At 36.6% G+C, this 24,844-nt stretch overlaps 1 pseudogene; it reads right to left on the bottom strand.

Moving 5' to 3' along the window:
• LOC122043778 overlaps positions 1-19,104 on the bottom strand; it is a 69,801-nt pseudogene extending 50,697 nt beyond the window's left edge.
• Between the last annotated feature and the right edge of the window lie 5,740 nt (positions 19,105-24,844).

Genomic DNA, 24,844 nt, shown 5'->3' with positions numbered 1-24,844 from the left:
CTTTGACGACTCCTACTCCAAGGCCCGCACACAAGGGTGCTTTCGATGGGCAATTCACTAGAAATTCGGAAATTATTACAAACTAAGTATAGAAATGCCAATGAAAAATTAAAGTAATACCGACAAAGTAAGAAACTAAAAGAGCAGCGCGTTTGTCGAAGCTTCGCAGCGTCGCAGGAGCACAGGAGAGCGAATTCTTGAGTTCTGAGTTGTTGTTGGATCTTCATCTTTGACCCTCCATATATAGGAGGGTTCGGGGCGCCTGGAACCTTTAGGGCGCCTCGACCATGAGGTAGCCGACCCAACCAGCGAGCTCCATGTGGCACAACGACGTTGGGGATAAAATTCCGCCTCAGGGCGCCCGGGTACCTCCCGGGCGCCCGGACCCAAGTTTCCAGCAGACTCCTTCCTGCAAGAAAAACTTTAGTCCGAGGCAATTATATCTCCTGCAAAACAGATCATTAGCACAGTTCATAATTCAATGGAAAGAGTATGACTTAGATTCCATTTTTTCAAGACTGGAATCTAGTCACGATCTTGACTTAAAGTTCCGAAATGGTTCTAAGTCGGATCGGTGCCTAAGTTCCCTTCCCGGGAACGCGTCCTCCCAGTCACTCAACTCCAGTGACTTACCTTCACTTACCTGCCAGATGTCCGGTCAACCCTTCGACCCGTCTGGACTTCGCGCCAGCTATCCGGTCAGGTCGTCGACCTAGCTGGACTTCGTGCCAAACGTCCGAACATCCCGTCAACCCATTTGGATTTCATGCCAGTTATCCAGTCGGCCCGTTGACCTAGCTGGGCTTTATGCCAGACATCCGGTCAACCCGTCGACCTGTCTGGGCTTCTCCTGCACACTCGATCAGAGTGTTAGATCAACAATAAAACGAACTTAACTTATTTTGTCATTCATCAAAACTTGGGTTAGACCGTTAGTGCTAACCGCACCAACACTATCTTACACCCGCTATCCTTTAGCATGCGATTGTCGGAAGCTAAGGCGGCTATCCTTAAGTACCAGAGTGAAGAAGGAACCTAAGAAGTCCTGTCACAGTTTACCCCTGTCACTAGGGCACCTCGGTAGATCTTGAGGGCACAACTCTAATATGTAGGTTAAGACTAGTGGTTAGGTCTTAGGTTTGGTCTCTCGCTTCCTCGAGGAGAATTTGCCTCTCCTTTCAAGGGAGTGTCCTAGACGTCCGTGAACGGGTTACCCCTGTCACTAGGGCCCCTCGGGTGTACAATCTGGGAGTAATCCCTCTACGGGGTTAACAAGCTCTACACAATCAAGTCATATGCAATTGAGACAAAGCATGAAAGATCATCTAACAAGTGCAAGCATAGTACGAGTTTTACATCAAATCGGCCCACAACTACTCCCTAATCCTAGAACAAAGGATCTACTCTATGAGCGTCGAAGAAATACCCAAAGACATAACGTATATAAGCATACAATTCTCAGATACGGAGAGAGAGAAGGGGAGAATATGCTTATCCTGTGTCGACGAGTGGCCTTCGGGTCCAATCCTCTACTCCTTGAGTCGATACGGTGGCGAAAGGTCCCTGGATGGAGGTCCAAGATGGCGTGGCATGGCCCCAAAATGTTTCTCCGGCTGTCAGCCCTCTTCCCCGGTGCTCTCTCCTCGTGAAAAGGGGTTAAGGCCCTTATATAGCCTAGGTTTAGGCTGCAGCGACACGGCCGTGCCATGGTGGCACGGTCGTGTCCATCTCCCTCTCGGATGGCGCTGCACGACCGTGCAGGTTGGCACGGCCGTGTGGTGTCTGGCTTTAGTCTTTGCCGCACGACTGTGCAGGGATGCACGACCGGGCACTTCCTGGTCTTGGTCTCGGGGTGGCACGACCGTGCAGGGTTGCACGACCACGTGTTGAACCGCCTCGATTTCGGCCGCACGACTGTGCAAGGATCGCACGGCCGTGCACTGCTCCCTATCATCTGGTCACATGGTCGTGCCAAGAGTGCACGACCATGTTCTTCGGCTTGTTCCGATACGCTGATAATCATCTTTTTCACTCTGAAAGTTGTCCCTGTCAACACAAAACCAAACAAAGAGCAGATATCCGAACAAAAGAGTATATATAACGAATACGAGATGAATGAGGCAATCATGCAACAAATAAATATGCGTAAAGTACGAAATGTGCGCTAAAGCATGCATAAATGATCATAATATTTGCGTACATCAATATACGCCTCAAGCATAAATCAATAGAAAGAAAATATATATCACTCCTAGAATTAAGTGGTTGAAGTTAAAGGATGGAAAATAAAATATATTCAAGGAGAAGGTAGGAGTACAAGCATTAGGTAAGTATACAGTGCTTCTAATACAACATGGGTTATGATGGTATCAAAGTTGAAAATAATAGTTAAGAGTGTACTTGGTGAGTCAAAGGGGCATGCACCACTAAGTAAAGAATCTTGGTGGTGGAATGAAAAAGTACAAGAGAAAGTGAAGGAAAAACGAATAGCTTATAAAAAATTATATATTTGTAAGAACAAGGAAAACCTAAAAAAATATACAATAGCCAAGAAAGTAGCTAAGAGAGTAGTGAGTGAAGCAAAGAATAAAACTTTTGAACAATTATATAAAAAATTAAATACAAAAGATGGATAAAGAGACATTTATAGAATAACTAAAGTGAGATAAAGGAAGACAAGAGATCTTATCCAAATAAAATGTATTAAAGATGAATGTAATAAAGTACTAGTAAATGAGGGAAAAATAAAAGAGCGGTGGAAGAGGTATTTTCATCAACTTTTTAATGCAGGTTTAGATGATCAAATTAACTTAGGTAATTTAAGCAGGTCAAATGATCATAGGAATTTAAATTTTTATCATAGAATTTAAACTTCAGAAGTAGAACAAGCTTTAAATAGGATGCACAATGGAAAAGTCGTTGGACCAAATGATATTCCGATAGAGGTATGGAAGTGCATAGGGAAACAAGGTATTGAATGACTTATAAAATTATTTAATATGATATTAAAAATAAAAAAAATCTGATCAATGGAGGATAAGTACTCTAATTCCCTTATATAAGAACAAGGGAGACATACAAAATTATGCAAACTATAGGGGTATCAAACTAATAAGTCATACCATGAAACTTTGGGAAAAAATAATAGAAAAAAGATTAAGGAAGGTGACTACGGTGACCGAAAATCAATTTGGGTTCATGCTTGGAAGGTTGACAATAGAAGCTATACATCTTCTTAGATAATTAATTGAAAAATATCGGGAGCAAAAGCGAGATCTACACGACTACACATGGTATTCATTGACTTAGAAAAAGCTTGTGATATAGTCCCAAGAGAAATTATATGGAGAATATTAGAGAAGAGAGATATTAGCGTAATATATATTGAACTAATTAAGAATATGTACGAGAATGTAACGACTAGAGTAAAGACTTCAGGCGGAGTAACTGAAGTATTTCCAATAAAGATAGGGTTATATCAAGGATCAGCTCTACATCCTTATCTTTTTATACTAATTATGGACGAACTTACTGCATGTTGTTTGCAGATGATATTATTTTGGTAGATGAAACACATGAAGGAGTAAATGCTAAACTAGAATCTTGGCGGGAAACACTAGAAGGAAAAGGTTTTAGGCTTAGTAGACTAAAGACAAAATATATGAAATTTAAGTTTAGCAATATTAGATATAATGAGACATTTATTAAGATAGGAGACGATGAGTTGCCCGAAACTGAGAGGTTTAGATATTTAGGATCATTTTTACAAAATGATGGAGGGATTGAGAAAGATGTCTTACATAGAATACAAGCAGGATGGTTGAAATGGAGAAGAGCTTAGGGTGTTTTATGTGACCGTAAAGTGCCTCTAAAACTTAAAGGAAAATCAACAAAATCGCAGTTAGACCTGCTATGTTATATGGAGCTGAATGTTGGGCTATGACTCAAGCACATGAGCAGAAGATGAGGGCTGCAGAGATGAGGATGTTAAGGTGGATGTGTGGATATACGAGAATGGACAAAATAAGAAATGAAAGCATTAGAGAGAAAGTCGGAGTTGCATCTATTGAGGGAAAACTCCGATAGACACGTTTAAGATGGTACGGGCATGTACTTAGACGACTAATAAATATTCCAGTTAGGTGATGTGAAACTATGATGAACACACATATCAAACGAGGAAGACTAAAAAAGACTTGGTTAGCCACGATAAACCAAGATAAATTTTATTTAAATATAGATGATGGTATAGTTGGAGATAGAGCTCAATGACATAAAAGGATCTATATGACCGACCTCACCTAGTGGAATAAGGCTTAGTTGTTGCGGTTGCATATATAGTCTGATTACAATTCAAGAGAATTTCTTCTAAAAATGATTAAGCGTCAAAGATAAACTAAAATTGGAAAAAAATTCTAACTTGAATGTAGTTTTATAAGTGATCATTGCTTATTTGTCAAAAATGGTTGCCCAAAGCTAAGATGATTTATGATGGCAATAAGTCTGTTTCCCATTCATATGTTACATGATTGACAAAAACCAAAGAATTACTGAGGGTGACAATATTACCACAGGGTAGTTGCCATGTATTCACGAGTGGATATTTTTAGCTAGGCTCCTAACCTTCCCTATGCAAAGGGTAGGTTCATCAGGGCAAAGTCTCTCATGATTTACTCCCTTCCAGATTGTGTGGGGCCGTATTGGAGGGCTGCTAAGGTGACGGTTTCACCTTTTGACCACACGAGTGAATATTTTTAATAAATTACAAGATACAAGAATGAACTTTCTGTTAGAGTGTATACTAAAAGCCTAGCTTTTGTATAAACATTTATTTATAAATAAAGAATCACAATGGTCAAATATCTACATTTATTTGTTAAATGTAATTTGTTCAATTAATTTATATAGTAGATAACATGGTGTGTGGTGTCACACACAGAAGATCATGTTGTCGGTTCTTTATAAATTATAAACAGTTGCTTGCGACTAAAATGGAAAGGAACAAACCATTGAAGTAGTCGTAGTGTAATTAAGTATTAGTTTATCTTAACTAATAAATTACACTGATACACTCCAAGTGTATTGAGTAGGACCATTTTAAGTAAGTTCTTTTTATACTAACTTTATAAAAGAACTAGACCTTAGTTATTATGGAAGTGTGTGCTCTTAATCCTAATATAATAACAAACACATATATTTATTATTTATTTCTTTGACTTATCAATGGGTGAGATTTAGCTAGATAAATCAATAAGCCCGATAAGTTGGGAAATGATATTACTTATAGTGTGTGTTGTTGATTATAGAAGAAATCTGTGTCCTAGTAATCTAGGTTGAGAATGGCCCCAAGAGGAGCTCATAAGGATTGTCATGTTAAACCCTGCAGGTGGACTTAGTCCGACATGACGATAAGGTTGAGTGGTACTACTCTTGGACTAAGATATTAATTAAGTGAGTTATCAGTAACTCATTTAATTAGTGGACATTCGATATCTTAAACATAGGGAGACTAACACACTCATAATAAGAAGGAGCCCAAAATATAATTTGGGATTAGTGCGGTAGTTCAATAATAGTTCTTTAGTGGAATGAATTATTATTGATGAAATTGAGTTATGTGTTCGGGGCGAACACGGGATGCTTAATTTCATCGGGAGACCAAAACCAATTCCTCCTCTCGGTCCCTATCGTAGCCTCTTAATTATAGAGTACTATACCCACCTATACCCACCTTCTTACCCATCCTATAGGGGACGACCAAGCTAGCTTGGAGTCCAAGCTAGGGCCGGCCAAAGGCATGGTTCATGGGTTCATGAGGTGGTCGGCCCTAGCTTGAACCCAAGCATAGGTGGCCGACCCTATTAAAATAAAAAGGAATTTTATTTTTAAATTTTTCTTATGTGGATTCTATGGTTTTAAAAGAGAGTTTAAAATTTAAATCTTTCCTTTTATAGCTTTCTACAAAAGATTAAGAAAAGATTTGAAATCTTTCCTTATTTGTAGATTGAAAGGTAGATTTTAATTTTGAGAAAACTTTCCTTTTTAACCATGTTCATGATTTAAAAGAGAGTTTAAAAATTAAATATTCTCTTTTATTAGTTTTTACAAAAGATTAAGAAAAGATTTGATATCTTTCCTTATTTGTAGATTGAAAGAAGATTTTAATTTTTAGAAATAACTTTCCTTTTTGGAAATCATCCACATGTTTAAAAGAAAGCTTTTAATTTATAAAATTTCCTTTTTACAAACCACCATGAAGGGAAAAATTATTAGAGAAATTTTTTTTATAAATTTCCGGAAACAAATTAGGAAGTTTTAATTCTTGTGTGAATTAAACTTTCCTTGATTGGGGATTAAAAGTGGCCGGCCATAATAATTAAGAAAAAAAAATTATTTTTAATTAAAATAAATTTTCTTTTTCATGGCAAAGAAATTAAGGAAGTTTTTATTAAAATTTCCTTATTTTCCAAGACCAAGGAATATAAAAGAGGGGGTAGAGGTGCCTTCATGGTTAACGACTCTATTCTTTTTCTTCCTCCCTCTCTTCCTTGGTGGTGTGGCCGGCCCCTCTTTTTTCTCCTCTCCTTATTGTGGCCGAAACTTCTTCATTGGTGGAGTTCTCATGGTGGCTGGATCAAGCAAGGAGAAGAAGGAGAGAAAGGAAGCCTAGTCTCTAGCATCCCTTGGAGCATTGGTGGTGGCCGAACCTATCCATCAAGAAGGACTCTTGGTGGCCGAAACCTAGAAGGAAGAAGAAGGTGCATGGTGGTTCTCATCTCGGAAGATCGTTGCCCACACAACGTCCAAGGTTAGAAGAGGAATACGGTAGAAGATCAAGAGGTCATTAAAGTTCACAAAGAAAGGTATTACTAGTATTTATTTTCCGCATCATGCTAGTTTATTTTTCTTTGTATGAATTTCAAACACAAGAGGCATTGATCTAGTTTTTTGGATTTGTTTCGAATTTGTGTTTTCTTTGTTTTCGAATTTGTGATTCGATTGTTCTTTTTGGTTAACCTAGAGTTATTTAAGGAAATTAAATATTAGCTTCCCTTAAAAGGCTTTGTCTAGGCGATGGTGGTTGTTCCCATATCCAAGAAGGCATTTGCCTCGCCATGCAGTCCTGGAAGCCAATTTTGGAAATTAATATTTAATGAAATTAATAACATAGGTGGATTTGAATCAATAGTGTTATGTTCCGCTTGCGATTCAAATCTAAACCATTAAGAACAGATAAGTTAAATTTGGAATCAATGATGTTAAGTTCCGTCTGTGATTCCTAATTTAACTTCTAAAGAACACAATAGGTTATTTAAGGAAAGGTTCGACACTTGTACAAAAAAATTTTGTACAGTGGAACCGGTACGTCTTCCTAGGACTAACCAACAATTTGTATCAGAGCTAGGGTTTGCCTCTGTGTGTTTGGTTTTCAAATTAGGTTATGCACATGTCATACATAATTTAGGCAGGATAATAGTAGGATGTGCTAACTTTGTGGTTGAAGGCTCCAACTATTATGACTTATAGAGGTTGTGTGTGATTGGACCCTTGGACATGTCAAGGGCATTATTTTTGTGTGTGCATGATTGTATGTAACTAATACAGTAGGAGCTGTATTAGCCTTAGGATTTTAGAATTTTATTTTCGATCTAGATTACATGTACATCCTTCATGGAATATACGATCGATATATGTAAAATTCTATTTTTGTCGCGGATCAGATGCTTGTGAGGCGTGGTACTTTTGGAGCACCAGAGGCGTAACGGAATAACAAGCAAGATAGATGCGACGACTCGACCCGGTGGCGGTGGCTAAAGAAGGCAGCAGCTAAGGTTGGAGCACGCAGAGAACAGTGACAGAAAAAGGCCATAATAGTTGGAAAAATAATTTCTATATTTATTGCTTTTATTTACTGTGATGTGTGTGTATGCATGTAATGTATACTAGGATAGTTTAAAATTCCTCACTTTAAATAACTAAGTGGGAGAGAGATTTATTTTAATAAATTCTACGGTCTCCATTACTGGTTTGTAAGTGATGCAAATAAACTTGCGCGTTGGCTCTGAGTGCCTTCCTCCATATCGGATGAGTTTGTTTGCGGATCACTAGATCAAACTTCCATTTTAGATGACTATAGAAAATTAATTAAGAGCGTGTGATCTTCCCCATCGGAAGGGGCACAATCTTATTAATGGACTTAGTGTCAAGTAATGGTATACACTTAGGCACATCTAATAGTATCCTCCCCATCGGAGTCACTGCTATTATTTGTGTGACCGAAGAAAATCAACTATTAATTTGTCAAAAAGACAAGTTGGCAAGGTAATAAAATTAAAACCCCCTCTTACAAATGTCGAGTTTTTGTATATGTCCACACTATCGTGGCATACAAAATTCACGGTGTATGAGGTAACTTTATTTGTCAGGTTGATAAGAAAATAAAATTAATGGGAAAAACTCTTCTTACAAATGTTTGGTTTTGTATACGTCCATACTATCGTGGCATACAAAATTCACGGTGTTTGAGGTAATTTTATTTGTCATAAAGACTTATTGACAAGATAATTAATGGGTAAAACCCTCCTCTTACAAATGTTTGAATTTGTATACGTCCACACTATCGTGGCATGCAAAATTCACGGTGTTTGAGGTGTTGGTGAATTTAAATGATATTATTTTGAGGAATCAATATTATTTCAAATTCAAAGTTTTTGACCAAATATTTGATAGACCAATTATTAATTTTATTTGTCATAAAGTTAGGATGACGAGATAATAAAATTAATGGATAAAATCTCCTCTTTGATTTTGTATACGTTCACACTATCGTGGCATACAAAATTCATGGGGATTTTAAGGTGTTGGTCTTGACCAAATATTTTTGTGATTCTTAGGATTTAAAATGTTTGTCAATCCCCTAGTTGTTATACTATAGAATAGACTTAGTATTCCCAATTGTAATGATTGGAAATAGGACTTGGACATTTAGGTAGACTGTCCTCTTAGAACTAAGAACAAAATAAGTGTATTTAATTCATTAGTTAATACATGATTAGTGGTGTTATCTACTGGTACCTGGTGTGTAGATACGGGAGCCACTGATCATGTCTGCAATTCATTGCAAAGGTTCCAGGAAACTCAATAACTATATGAAGGGGAAGTCACCGTCTACATGGGCACTGCTGCAAAAGTGATAAATGTTGCAGTGGGAGATGCTTATCTTATGATAGGAAAAAAATATGGATTTTTAGAAATTATCTTTACGTACTAAGTTTAGAAAGGACCTGATTGTAGTTTCTAAACTATTAAAGAATAGATATTGTGTCTATTTTGATAACAAAGTTGTTATCAAAAAAATAGGAAAGATATCTGTTCTGGTACGTTAGTTGACAATTTATAAATCCAATAACTCCTACAATGTAATAAATGAAAATTAGTAACACATCTTCTAACTTTAATAAGAGAAAGCAACTTTCGAAAATGAACCAATCACATCCTTGGCAGTCTAAGGCTAGGTTATATTAACTTGAGTAGGATTCAAAGGATAAAAACCAATGAACTCTTGGGTTCATTAGTAGTGGAAATCTTTCCAATCCTACGGGTCTTACTTGGAAGGAAAAATAACCAAGAATCTTTTAAGTCTAAGGGGTATAGAGCCAAGGATGTGTTGAAATTGGTTCATTCTGATTTGTGTGGTCCTATGACTATCCAGACAAGAGGTAGGTTCGAATATTTCGTCTATTTTATAGACAACTATTCGAGATATATATACATTTACTTGATGCGCCGTAAGACTAAGTGCTTTGATTAGTTCAAAGAGTACAAGGCTGATGCGGAGAAACGTCAAAGTAAAAGTATCAAGTCACTATGGTAAGATCGTAGTGGCGAGTACTTCTTGGGAGAATTTAGGAGTCACTTATCAAAAGTAGGGATTCAATCCCAACTAACTGCACCTGGTACACCCCAACAGAATGGTGTAGTAGAAAGAAGGTATAGGACTCTTATGGAAAAGATTAGATCGATGATGAGTTATTACCAAATTCGTTTTAAGGATATACTCTGGAAACGAAAGTGAACGTAGTACCTTCTAAGTCAGAACTCTCTACTCCCATAGAATTGCAGAATAGGCGTAAGCCTAATCTGAAGCATATTCGGATTTGGGGTAGGCCAGCACATGTGCTGAAGGGAGACACTGAGAAGTTGGACAGGAGTTCACTTGTTTGTGCGTTATCCTAAGAAAAATGAAAGGAGGTTTATAGCCCTTAAAATCAGAAGGTCATTGTTAGCACCAATGCCCGATTTTTAAGAGGACTATGTAATGAACCAATGCCCATAAGCAAATTTGTTCTTAAGAAAATAATAAAGGACACGTCTAATCTAGTACCAACTGTACAAGATGAAATATCACAAAGAAACTGTAACACGTATCACAGATGATGCACAATTGTAGAAAGTGCCTTGTCGTAGTGGGAGGGTTGTTAGACAACCTAAAAGATTTATGTTTTGGGAGAGTCTTTGGACCAGAACCCTGGTGAACATGAACCTAATCCACGGACATATGACAAAGCACTCCAAGATAAAGATATAGCATCTTGGCAAAGAGCAATGGATAAAGAATTAGAATATATGTATTCTAATAAAGTCTGGGAGCTTGAAAAATCACCAAATGGTGTAAAAGCCATTGGGTCTACTATTGAAAAGGAAGGACAGACGGGAAGGTAGAAACTTTCAAAGCAAGGCTTGTTGAAAAAGGAAACTTTTTTACCGGTAGCCATGCTTAAGTCTATCCGGATTCTTTTATCTATGAGATTTAGCAAGTGGGTGTCAAGACAGCTTTTCTTAATGGAAGTCTTGAAGAAAACATCCATATAAAGCAACCAGAAGGGTTCATTGCAAAGTGCAAAGAGCATCTTGTGTGTAAGCTCAATCAATCTATGGACTAAGAAAAGCTTCAAGGTCTTGGTACATCCGGTTTAATAAAGTAATCCAGACCTATGGATTTATTTTATAACCGAATGAGTTTTATGTATACAAGAAGTGTGATGGAAACATGGTGGTATTTCTTATACTATACGTAGATAACATTTTTGATGGTTGGAAACAATATCAAAGTGTTGTCAGAAGTAAGGATATGGTTGCCCAAACAATTCGATATGAAGGACTTGGGAGAATGCATATATTCTTGGGATCAAAGGGATTGCAAGAAAAGAATATATTTTACTTATCCCAAGCTTCATATATCGAAACAATTCTTGCTCGTTTTAAGCATGCAAAACTCCAAGAAAGATTTCTTACCTTTTCAGCATGGAGTAACTTTATCTAAAAGCGATGTCTCCAAAGACATCAAAGCAGATAAAGGACATGAAAGCAAGTTCCTTATGCTTCGGCTGTTGGAAAGCCTAATGTATGCTATGCACGAGATCGGATATCTGTTTTGCCCAGTGTATAGTTAGCAGATATTGAAGTAGCTCAGGACCGGGACACTAGACTGTCATAAAGCATATATTGAAGTACCTGAAAAGGACTAGGGATTTTATGCTAGATTACTAAGCAGATAATTTGATCTCTGTGGGTTACACGGATTTTTGACCTCTAATCAGATAGGGACAATAGTAAGTCGACCTCAGAGTTTTATGTTTACTTTAGGAGGTAAAGCCATAACTATGAATGAGTGTTAAGCATAGGTGCTTTTCAGACTCCACTATGGAAGTTGAGTATGTGGCAGCCTCAGAGGTAGCCATAGAAGCTAAATGACTCAGTAACCTCAAGATGGACTGTAACGACCACCCTTCTTACTACTACTACTCTCTAAGGGCGACCGTTACTTAACTACTAACTCTACTTAACCGGTGTGATTAAAAACCACATGGAAACCCTACCGAAAAATTTCGGCAGAGTCTCCCCTGTACCGGTGACCATATCCGTAAATACATACAGAGTATACTCAGCCACAGGCGGCTGGAACATATATTTTACAACCACGCAGTTTATATATATGAAAAGAATCAAAATACTGAAAGAAATAACTCTATCAATGCATGATAAAAACACTCCAATGAAAATAGCATACACAAGTTCTAAATTCTTTTAACAATTCGACGGAAGCAATCTTAATAATTTTTTTTTAAACTAAGTCCCAAGGTCTCTCCATAGTCCTGGCATCACACACCGTCACAGCATCTCCTTGTCGCCTTCCTTCATACTTTAGCTTTTCCTTTATCTACAGTAGGAGGAAATGTAGTCTATAAGCATAAAGCTTAGTGAGTGCTATCTACTCACAAAAACTCGATATGCATGTATATAAATAAAAACATGCTAAAACTGAATGCTAACATGTAAAGCTACTCATGCTCATAAATGGCAAAGAAATCAACTAACTGAAAAGCTAACATGTATAGCTACTCATGCTCATAAATAGCAAAGGAATCATGCTAACTGAAATACTAAACATGTATAGCTAATCATGCTCATAAACTAATAAAGGAATCATACTAACTGAAATACTAAACATGTACAACTAATCATGCTCATAAATAGCGAAGAAACTAACTGAAAAGCTAACATGTAAAGCTAATCATAGAACTATCATGTGTATCAATAAGAAACTGAATTGATACCTAAGCTAAACTAATTAATGCTAAACTGAGTCTAACTTGTATTCACATAACTAATTTGTGAAGTTTTGAAAACTATTTACATAATAGATTAAAATAATAATCATGCTGCTGATGGGCCCGGCAACTGTACTTGCTGTGCGCGCATCCCTAACTAAACCCGGGATTGCAAGTTCCGAGTCTAGTAGGGTTTACTAGGTTATCTAAACCTAGGGACGACTGTGGGAGCCCAACCCAATGGACATCTGGTCCAGTACAGTGCCACTGCTAAAAGTAAAATACTGGATCTTAAACTAATTAACTTATCTTGCTTTTACTAGGTTATCTGAACCTAGAGGCGACTGTGGGAGCCCACCCATTGGACCGTAGTCCCATATAAGCTGAAGCAAGACTAAATAAGTTATTTTAAATGCTTCTACTGCATTTACTGAGCTATTAAAATGTCTACTGTAGCATTATATTGAGCTAAGCATTTTATCAAGCACTTGGTGTGCACTAGAACACACCCTACGTGCTGAAAATCTGTATACAAAGCTTAACATAAATCTGCATGCAAAGCTTAACAAAATCTGCATACTTTACTTATAAAAATCTGCATGCTATAAAAATAGAACAGCTCATGTTATTCCAATAGCAAATAGGAAACTAGAACAACTTAAACATGCTACAACAGATTTAAAACAAAGGAAACAATTCTGAGATCTTTAAGCATGCTAAAATGAATGCAAAGGAAACCCCAAACTGCAACGTGAACTGACATAGCTGTTCCTACTCATTGGAGTTACATAAACTTGGTGTCTGCATGCATAAAACTAATAAGGAAGGATCTGTATCAAAACTAAGCAATGGAAATGCTAACAGCACAAAACCACTCTACTGCATGCTCATTAAAAGGCCTGTTCCTACACATGGCAGCAAAGAAGAAAATCAAATACTAGGATGTTTCATGCTCTCATTTCCGAATCTAAACAACTAAATCTGGTTTTATGGCAGCAAGCTTCAAGATAAACCAAACCTAAGTCTGTTCATGTTATTCTAATAGTAAGGAGAAACATTATAATTCAATACTGCTCGTGCTCTTCTAGTAATAAAGAAACTACACATGCTTAACTAATAACAAATAGAAAAGTCCAACAACATGCTAAATCATAAGTCTAAAGAATCTTTAGGAAATAAAAACAATCTTGAAACCAATCCAAAACTGTTCCGAAGTCATGAAAGGAAGACTAAATCCCTAGCAACAATTCTATATAGCATGATCCATAACATGAAAGGAAACTAAAGCTCTATCAATTCCTCAATTCTGTACAGCCAGTTCCAAAACAAAGGAAAAATCTAAACTAAGATGCTTCCCAATGCCACTAAACCGCATGCTCCAAATTAAACCATTTCATGTTCTTCCCTGAACCTCACGGCAGCAAACAAAGTTCCTAAACATGCTTCACCGCAAAACTCGAACAAGCAAGGAAACACCAAAACAAGAACCCTTCTATCTTCTTTATGTGATTCACGGCAGAAAACCAAACCAACCATCCTTAACAACATGCTACGAAATCATGGAAAACAAGAATCCGATCAAAACACAAACCACCTACAATTTATCCCAAAGCTTTCGGAAAAGAAAGGAACAATCGGAGCTATCCTACTGCAAGTGAGTAGCAACTCACCTTGCGTTCTTAGACTCTCTACTGAAGGAGGAAAGGGCTTCTAAGGTTGCTGAGATGCTTGAGTTCCTGACCTCTTCTTGTGCCTATGCGTCCACCTCGCCGAGAGGATCGTGAAGAAGCGAAAAGCTCTCGGATTGAACCCTCGCCGGCCGCCGAAAACACCCCAGCTTCCTGCTGCGGTTTCGCCCGAGAGATCGACGCCGTCGCGAGAAGAGAAGAGATGAGAAGAAATTTTGTCTCGGGAAGAAAAATAAGCCCTCTTTTATAACTAGGATTTTTTTTTTATTAAATACTATACCTTAAATATTTGTCGCTGCATATTTGATTAGCATCAACCGCTGGCGCAGTTGGTTGGCTGCGTTTTGCTTAAGACCCGGCTCGTGGGTTCGAGTCTCGGCTGCAACCATTTTATTTCGTATTTATTCTCTATTTCCTAACTACTGCTCAAATAGAATATTTCTCCTTCTTTAATAAGAAACGCCAGCTGGAAGAGTTGGTTGGCTGTGTTTAACCGAAACCTCTGGTCACGGTTTCGAAACCTCAGCCGAGCGTTTAATTTCCCTTTTATTTTAACTGTTCTTAACTACTGCTTAAATGTATTTCGTCCCATATATGTTCACAAAAAGGTTGTAGACCAGTTGGTTGGCTGAGCTCGATAAAAACTTGATTCAGGTTCGAAGTCTTGGGTTCAAAACTCGGCTTAAACATATATATTTACTATTATTTTTTTTTTATTTTTTTTAAACTTCTTCCTCTTGGTAAAAATACCAAACGAACTCCAAAAATTACGTAAAATTTTTTTAAAAATTTCTAGAATTTTTATATAGCATTTCAAAATATTTTTGAATTTTTTTTGGAGCTCAAAATGAGAAAATTTGGGTCGTTACATGGACTTAGATATGATTTCTGGTTTGTCCAAAGATTATTACAATTTATTGCAATAATAGTGGTGCAATAACAAAATCGAAGAAACTATGAGTCCATAAGTCAAGTAAACACAATAGAGCGCAAGTACCACCCAATACGAGAAATCGTATAAACGAGGAGAAGTTGTTGCTGCCTAGATTACATCAGGTGATGACCTATAGATCCTTTCACTAAGGTCCTTAAGGCAAGAGCTTTTGATGGACATGTTGAAGGGTTGAGAATCAGATAAATGATAGCATTTATGGCAGCATATTCTTTTAGTATAAGTGGGAGATTGTTAGAGTGTATACTAAAAGCCTAGCTTTTGTATAAACATTTATTTAGAAATAAAGAATCACAATGGTCAAATATCTACATTTATTTGTTAAATGTAATTTGTTCAATTAATTTATATAGTAGACAACATGGTGTGTGGTGTCACACACAGAAGATCATATTGTCAGTTTTTTATAAATTATAAACAGTTGCTCGCGACTACAATGAAAAGGAACAAACCATTGAAGTAGTCGTAGTGTAATTAAGTATTAGTTTATCTTAACTAATAAATTTCACTGATACACTCCAAGTGTATTGAGTAGGAGCATTTTAGGTAAGTTTTTTTGTCCTGACTTTATAAAAGAACTAGACCTTAGTTATTATGGAAGTGTGTGCTCTTAATCCTAATATAATAACAAACACATATATTTATTATTTATTTCTTTGACTTATCAATGGGTGAGATTTAGCTCGTTAAATCAATAAGCCCGATTAGTTGGGAAATGATATTACTTATAGTGTGTGTTGTTGATTATAGAAGGAAACTGTGTCCTAGTAATCTAGGTTGAGAATGACCCCAAGAGGAGCTCATAAGGATTGTCATGTTAAACCCTGCAGGTGGACTTAGTCCAACATGACGATAAGGTTGAGTGGTACTACTCTTGGACTAAGATATTAATTAAGTGAGTTGTCAGTAACTCATTTAATTAGTGGACATTCGATATCTTAAACACAAGGAGACTAATACACTCATAATAAGAAGGAGCCCAAAATATAATTTGGGATTGGTGCGGTAGTTCAATAATAGTTCTTTAGTGGAATGAATTCTTATTGATGAAATTGAGTTATGTGTTCGGGGCGAACACAGGATGCTTAATTTCATCGGGAGACCAAAACCAATTCCTCCTCTCGGCCCCTATCGTAGCCTCTTAATTATAGAGTACTATACCCACCTATACCCACCTTCTTACCCATCTTATAGGGGTCGGCCAAGCTAGCTTGGAGTCCAAGCTAGGGTCGGCCAAAGGCATGGTTCATGGGTTCATGAGGTGGACGACCCTAGCTTGAACCCAAGCATAGGTGGCCGACCTTATTAAAATAAAAAGGAATTTTATTTTTAAAATTTTCTTATGTGGATTCCATGGTTTTAAAAGAGAGTTTAAAATTTAAATCTTTCCTTTTATAGCTTTTTACCAAAGATTAAGAAAAGATTTGAAATCTTTCCTTATTTGTAGATTGAAAGGTAGATTTTAATTTTGAGAAAACTTTCCTTTTTAACCATGTTCATGATTTAAAAGAGAGTTTAAAAATTAAATATTCTCTTTTATTAGTTTCTACAAAAGATTAAGAAAAGATTTGATATCTTTCCTTATTTGTAGATTGAAAGAAGATTTTAATTTTTAGAAATAACTTTCCTTTTTGGAAATCATCCACATGTTTAAAAGAAAGATTTTAATTTATAAAATTTCCTTTTTACAAACCACCATGAAGGGAAAATTTATTAGAGAAATTTTTTTATAAATTTCCGGAAACAAATTAGGAAGTTTTAATTCTTGTGTGAATTAAACTTTCCTTGCTTGGGGATTAAAAGTGGCCGACCATAATAATTAAAAAAAGAAAATTATTTTTAATTAAAATAAATTTTCTTTTTCATGGAAAAGGAATTAAGGAAGTTTTTATTAAAATTTTCTTATTTGCCAAGACCAAGGAATATAAAAGAAGAGGTAAAGGTGCCTTCATGGTTAACGACTTTATTCTTTTTCTTCCTCCCTCTCTTCCTTGGTGGTGTGGTCGGCCCCTCTTTTTCTCTCCTCTCCTTATTGTGGCCGAAACTTCTTCATTGGTGGAGTTCTCATGGTGGCCGGATCAAGCAAGGAGAAGAAGGAGAGAAAGGAAGCCTAATCTCTAGCATCCCTTGGAGCATTGGTGGTGGCCGAACCTATCCATCAAGAAGGACTCTTGGTGGCCGAAACCTAGAAGGAGGAAGAAGGTGCATGGTGGTTCTCATCTCGGAAGATCGTTCGTTGCCTATACAACGTCCGAGGTTAGAAGAGGAATACGGTAGAAGATCAAGAGGTCATTAAAGTTCACAAAGAAAGGTATTACTAGTATTTATTTTCCGCATCATGTTAGTTTATTTTTCTTTGTATGAATTTCAAACACAAGAGGCATTAGATCTAGTTTTTCGGATTTGTTTCGAATTTGTGTTTTTTTTGTTTTCGAATTTGTGATTCGATTGTTCTTTTTGGTTAATCTAGAGTTATTTAAGGAAATTAAATATTAGCTTTCCTTAAAAGGCTTTGTCTAGGTGGTGGTGGTTGCTCCCATATCCAAAAAGGTAATGTGCCTCGCCATGCAGTTCTGGAAGTCAATTTTGAAAATTAATATTTAATGGAATTAATAACATAGGTGGATTTGAATCAATAGTGTTAAGTTCCGCTTGCGATTCAAATCTAAACATTAAGAACATATAAGTTAAATTTGGAATCAATGATGTTAAGTTCCGTCTGCGATTCCTAATTTAACTTCTAAAGAACACAATAGGTTATTTAAGGAAATGTTCGACACTTGTACAAAAAATTTTTGTACAGTAGAATCGATACGTCTTCCTAGGACTAACCAACACTTTCTATCAGGTGCAATCAACAACTAACAATCTTGCAACTGGAAGAATACTTAACATTTGTTAGAAAGGCAAAAAAACAGAATAGAACAAAAAGTATGCATTTGTTTAATCCTCAATAATATCAGAGTCATGAAGAGAGCACTAATTGAATAATGTTAAAGAAAAATTCCACCAACTCAATAGAGAAGAAATAACAAAGAAAGAAATTCATTAACTCTAGGAGTAGCACATTGGCCTCTAGGACGACGCTCATGCTATTTTTACTGAAATCAGCAACAGAACGACCAAATAGTGAGAATTCTCACATACCTGCTAGATGAACTCAATGTATCTAGAAACATCATCTTTAAATTGAGTTACACCTCTTTGGAAAACAAGATAATCACCAGATCTCCTTACCCAGTTTTGGTCTTTCTTATAATCAACAAGTTTGGTGTGAGGGACATTATTATACCAAATCTGCAAACAACAAAATAGCCGATTTTAGGAAGACTCGCACGTTGAATGATAGGTTAAGCTCCAAACAACTAAAATATAATCCGGCAGCAAGCATGAGTTTCGCCATTTTTTATTCTATTTTTCACACTTAACAATGCTCCGTATTTCTAATCTATAGGAGTCAACACGATTTTCATGAACTTCAATGAATTTTCCAATAAATACGAAGAAAGGGAAATTTTCAACAGAGCAAGGTGAATACTATTGCTGAAGAAGAAACTTGGAAATCAATCAATGATGTGCAAATGAACAATTTAACAATAAAACAAGATCCTGAAAGGAAACGATGTGGCATTATAATTCTTAGCGGATGCTAACTTATCATTCCATATTTTTCTCAAAGTGGTAGCACTTTCCTTGTCCTAGATCAGTACATGTCAACATAGGATCAGGGGTATCAGCTACATAGCAAGCTTCGGATCAAACGGAAACTTTGGAGAAAAAACAAATAGCCGGCTTACCCAAGAATCAATCTCACCATGTCTCTGCTTTTAGGCCACGGAGTTGGTGTTGAATAAGTGTGAATGGAAAAGAGGTGAAAAAAAAGAAGTGTTATTGTGAATGAGATTTTAATTCCACATTGAGAGTTTCAGGACATATAAGTTGGTGTATATTGATTCACATACATTATGGGTTCAAAATACCAAAATCATTTAGTATAGTTTTAAAATTATGAAATCGTATATTCATTTTCTATTTTTCTCTCGTCTTCAAATCAATTCGACTCTGCTGAAAAAGATATTTAGTTAGTTTTTGTGATTGTAAAAATGTTATCAAATATCAATTCGATATAATATATTGAGAACAGTAATTTTTTTTATTACGAATTAGTTTTTGGACATATTCGTATTCAAAAAATCATTATTCTCAATATTTTTAGTTGAACTAATTTTTGATAGCATTTTTACAACAAGAAGAACTAGATGAACACAAAGCAACTGGTTTCATGTTATTTCGAGGTTCCTAGGTCTATTAGTCGATTTTGGCGAAAACTAGCTGATGGACCTAAAGATCTCAAAATGACACGAAACTAATTCCTATATGTTCGTCTAATTCATTTTATTGTAAAAATACTATCAAACATCAATTTAATGTAATACACCAAGAGCAGTGATTTTATTGAAACCATAACCGAATGAACCTAAATAAAATCAATTTAGATTTATTCGACAAAAATCGATTAATAGTCCTATAGTTCAAAATAAAGTGAAATAAGATCATATGAGTTCTTTTAATTCTTATTATTATTATATTTATGCTCTTAAATATTAATTTAATATAATATACTAAGAGCAATGATTTTTTAAACATGAATATAATCTAGAGACCTCGAAATGACATGAAACCAGTTCTTATGTATTTGTCTAATTCTCTTGATTGTAAAAATGATATCAAACATCAATTTGACCTAATATATTGAGAACAATGATTGTTTGAATATAAATTAATTTTTCAGGTATATTTGTGTTTAAAAAATTACTGTTTTCAATATATTGAGTCAAATTAATATTGAATAACATTTTTACGATCAAAAAAACTAAACGAACACATAGGAACTGATTTCATATCATTTCGAGATTTCTAAATTCATATTTTGATTAAAATTGACTGATAGATTTTTTAAATATATAGAAAAAAATCAATTCGACTGATTAATTTTTTAATTGAATTGATTCGAGGACGAGGGTAAAAATAAAAGGTGAATATACAATTTGATAATTTTAAAATTATGACAAGTGATTTGGATTTTTTAGAAATTTATCTACTAGGTCGGCAGAAAGCTGATGAAAAAAAATCATTAAATGAGCGCCGTTTTCCTTAAAACATTAAAAAATATCTAAAGAATTTTTTTTACTGGTGGATGTCTTTTTTTTAACAAATTATCAAAATAATATTTTAATATATTTCTCATATTAAAAATATACTTATTCCAGCGTTATTATAACATGTTAAAGTGAATTGCTATTTTTTAAAATTTAATTTAATTAATATATTTTGATGTAGTAATTCACTATATTTGTTTTAAATTGAGATGATGTTTGATGCGGTACTGAATTAGGGTTAATCGAGCGCGGATCAAAGAAAGGAGATGACTCAAAGTCAAGGAAATCAAGGAAGTAGTCGACGTCAAAGAATTAGCGGGCTCACCATAGGGGGTCGAGTGGACATATTTTGTAAGGCCGAGCAGGAGTATAGCTTTCGATCGGTATCGTAGCCTCTGACCGGCGATGCTTTAGCTCGAGCAGAGTTCCAGTGCAGCTGAGATCATTGGACGCCATCACAGAGCGAAGGGCCACTACGACCACCGAATCGCTAGTCCAGTCGACGAACACAAGTCGTTGGGTTGCGTGACCTCGTGGAGGAGTGGCCAAGTCAAGCTAAACGGGACATTACTCAATCGAGCGGGAAATACTCAATCGAGCGACTATCCCGCTCGGCCAAGCAGAGAGATTGCTTACGTATCTCTCAATATCCTTTTGAAAGATAGTGTTGTTGACACCGAGCATGTTCAAACAGGCAGATTGTACGGCGAAAACTTTCACTATCGCATTAGAGATATGCACGCTCTGTTAAGGTATAGTGTCAGAGGTACTTTCCTGAGAGGTCCTTTCATAGGACACATTGGAGAGCATGCTCATATCTCGAGAAACGTACAGATTGCCCACCAGAGCTCTATATAAAGGGAATCTATACATCGGCCGAGGTACGTGTTATCTACTAGTCACGCCCGCATCTACTGTTGCTTTACTTTTATCTATTTTTTGATCACTGACTTAAGTGTCGGAGACTAACATCAGGGACTCCTTACCTGGCCCGACACTAACCATCTCTATAATTTTCTTGATAGGATCAATGATTAATTTTAGGATGATCTATGCTGCCATAATTTTTTTATCGACGAATAAGTATCGTAGCTGAGAAGACCCATCACTCTTATTATTATTATTTATAACTATGATCTAAAATTCATGCATGGCCCTTGGTCCGAGCCTAGGCAAGCCAATGTGTGGCCTACATGTAGATTAGGCCAACTATAATGAAAATATTTAAACATTTATATATATATATATATATATATATATATATATATATATGTATATATTTTTAATGATTCTAATTTAAAAGTATGAAGTTGAAGTTTTTTTAATAAATTCCACACTTATTAGTTTTTAAAAAAATATTTTATATTTTTAGTAAAATTTAAAACACTTTTTTCCTTTTATATTTTTTTCTATTAGGATATTAAGACTAAGGTGTCTCTTTTCACCTGTTCGGATTTTTTTTTCTGTTTTTTTTGTTGTCAGGAGTCGACATTGCTCTTCCGAAATTAGTGAAGAAATAAAGAGGAACATGAAGAGCTTAATAGGAAGAGCAAATCTTGTTAATTTCAGCCAGTTGATAATTTTAAATTTCTTTAATTATACTTTTTTCAAAAAGAATATTAAAAAAAAATGAGTGGGTTTTACTTTTAAAATGATCACGAAACGAAAACCTCATAGAGAGAAGTGAAGGCCGACTAGGATGCCAAGACAATCTTGATATCGATACCAAAGAGAGGAAGTAAAAGTTGAGAGAGACTGGGGGGGGGGGGTATAGATGGCGAAGATGAAGGCAAATCAAGAGCAAAAGATAATAGTTGTATCTCAATTGAATAAGGTGTCCAAAATAAGTCACAGACAAAGAATAATCGATTAGGCAAAATAATACGTTGTTGGAGAATTCGAGCACTTTATCGAATTTAAATATGTAGAATTTAATAAATAACATGAGCTGATAATCTTATGCTGTCAGTAAAGGCTAATGTCTGCTAAATGTCGAACATAGGTTTCACAATACCGAGCGAGCCGAGCGAGCGTCTGTCTATAGTCCGGCCGGGTGAGTTAGTTGAGCTGGCATTTAGCCGAGCAGAGAGGCCGACCAGGCGAGCTGAACAGCCGAACGAGCCGGAGGCCAACCGAGCTTGAGGTCGGCCGAGTGAATTAAGTAGTGAGCGGCTGAGCGAAGTTTAAGGCCGACCGAGCGAAGAGCGAAGTTTAAGGTCAACCAAGCGAGAGCAAAGCTTCAAGCCGACCGAGCGAGCTGAACGACTAAACGAGCTGGAGGCAGAGCAAGCTTGAGGCTGGCCGAGTGAAGTAGTGAGCGGTTGAGCGAACCTTAAGGCCGACCGAGCGAGAGCAAAGCTTCAGGTCGACCGAGCAAAACTTAAGGTTGACCAAGCAAGAGCGAAGCTTAAGGCCGACCGAGTGGAACCGAAGCATAAGGCCGACCGAGTGAGAGCGAAGCTTAAGGCCGACCGAGTGAGAGCGAAGCTTAAGGCCGACCGAGCAAAAGCGAAGATTAAGGCCGATCGAATGCACCAACCTTCCGAGCAAGCGAGTTGAGCGAACCGAGGCCTACGATAAATACAGTTTTCTTAAGACGGATTCGTCCCACCTCTGGCAGTGCTTCGAGGCTTTCTTAGATCGTCTGTTTCCCAGGATACAACGGCTGACCGTGATTCCCTCCAAGCATTGGTAGTCACGGCGAATTGAGAGGTACCCGATTGCTATCACGGGTACTCCACTGAGCAAGAAATGCACGATAGGGTTGGAGGGGGAACGTAGGCGGAGAGCTTCAGCTTTTCGCGCGTGTAACCTTTTGCCATAGATCATAGCCTCCTTATATAGGAGCTCGGATCAACAACAATATTAATAATCGATTAATGATCATTACTCACCAAGATATGAAACGCCATATATGAAACTTGAGTTAGACCGTTATATTTTAGTAAAATATGGTCAATTATTTCGGTATTATGTATAAATGATAGAGTAATACAACCCAATATAATTTAAATAGTGGCGTAGTTAAAGAAACTATTACTTCACTACTGATCAAATTTGTGAAGTTGTTCGTGTAAATTACTTCTCTACATTGATTTTTTTTGTTGTAGTAAAATATGTTATATTACTTCTATACTGCAATGAAGTAATACAATAATAAATACTTCGACTAAGCCAATTATGTAGAAGTAAAATCAAACATTTACTGTACCAAAATTCAAAAATTGTGAAGTCGTATACATATTTTACTTCGTCAAATAACGTAACCTATGAAGTAATATGTCATCAACTACTTCGGTATTTTTACTGGTCTCGATGAAGTAATAGAGTTTTTTTTACTTTGAAAACGGTCCAATTTTGAACTGGTTTAGGACCGGTGATAGACTTCCACTATAAAAAATACAGCTTTACCAACGGAATTTAGTATCCGTCGAAAATATTCGAAATTACCGACGGAATATAAAATTTTGTCGGTAACTCGTAAGGTTACTGACGGAATATATAATTCCGTCAGTAAAACTTTTTTTTTTTGTAAGATTTATCGATGAAATCTTTATTCTGTCAGTAACGACCAAATCACCGACGAAATTATAATTTCATCGGTAAAGCCAGCTAAAAAAAAACCCTAGCCCCTTCCCTTTCTTTCCATGCGCGTGGCGGCGGCTCCGATTTCCCCGATTTCGCCAGTAAGAGATAGACTCTCCTCTCCTTTTTATCTTTTATTTTCCAATGCGGCGACTCTTCCCTCTATGGCTAGCGGTGGCCTGCTGGGGTTGTGTCGGCCGCCAGCGGCCTGCTGGCCAGCGGCTGCTGGCGGCTGTGCCGGCCGCCAACTTCCTGCTAACGATTGTGCCGGGCGGCGGTTGCGCCGGGCGGCAGTTGCTTGCTAGCCGCTGCGTAGGACGCTGGTGAGTTGGCTGTGCCAGACGCTACTGTGTAGGACGCTGCTGTGCCAGACACTGCTGTGCCGAACACTAGCTCTAGTTGTACCGGTTGTTGCTAGCAACTTGCTGACGGTTGTGTCGGATGCTGCTGTGTTGGTCTGTGCCGGTCGTCTTCTACTTGTTATTTTTTTGATAAATTTTGTGCTAAATTATTTTTTTTATAAACAGATAGCATTTGCTACTCTTCTCCGGTAGATCTATATATCTTTAGGTATAATTTAGTAAATTATATTTTATATTATTTAGCATGGTTTAATTTAGATATATGTTATATTCGTATATTAATCTGTAACATAATATAGTTCTTTTATTTGTTTTGTGTTTGTACGTTAATCTAAGCTAATTTCTAATTCTCAATTTATTAGTTTTAGGTGAAAATGTCTATGAACAAAGCTTGGATGCACAATCGATTAGAAAATTCATTTATTAGAGATGATTTTATTGTTGAAGTTGAAGAGTTTGTGAACTTTGCAAAAGTCATCCAAAATGT

The sequence above is a fragment of the Zingiber officinale genome, chromosome 2A (assembly GCF_018446385.1).
Source record: "Zingiber officinale cultivar Zhangliang chromosome 2A, Zo_v1.1, whole genome shotgun sequence".
NCBI lineage: Eukaryota > Viridiplantae > Streptophyta > Magnoliopsida > Zingiberales > Zingiberaceae > Zingiber > Zingiber officinale.
The sequence above is the reverse complement of the archived record's forward strand: the minus strand, read 5'-3'. Positions and strand labels throughout refer to the sequence as shown.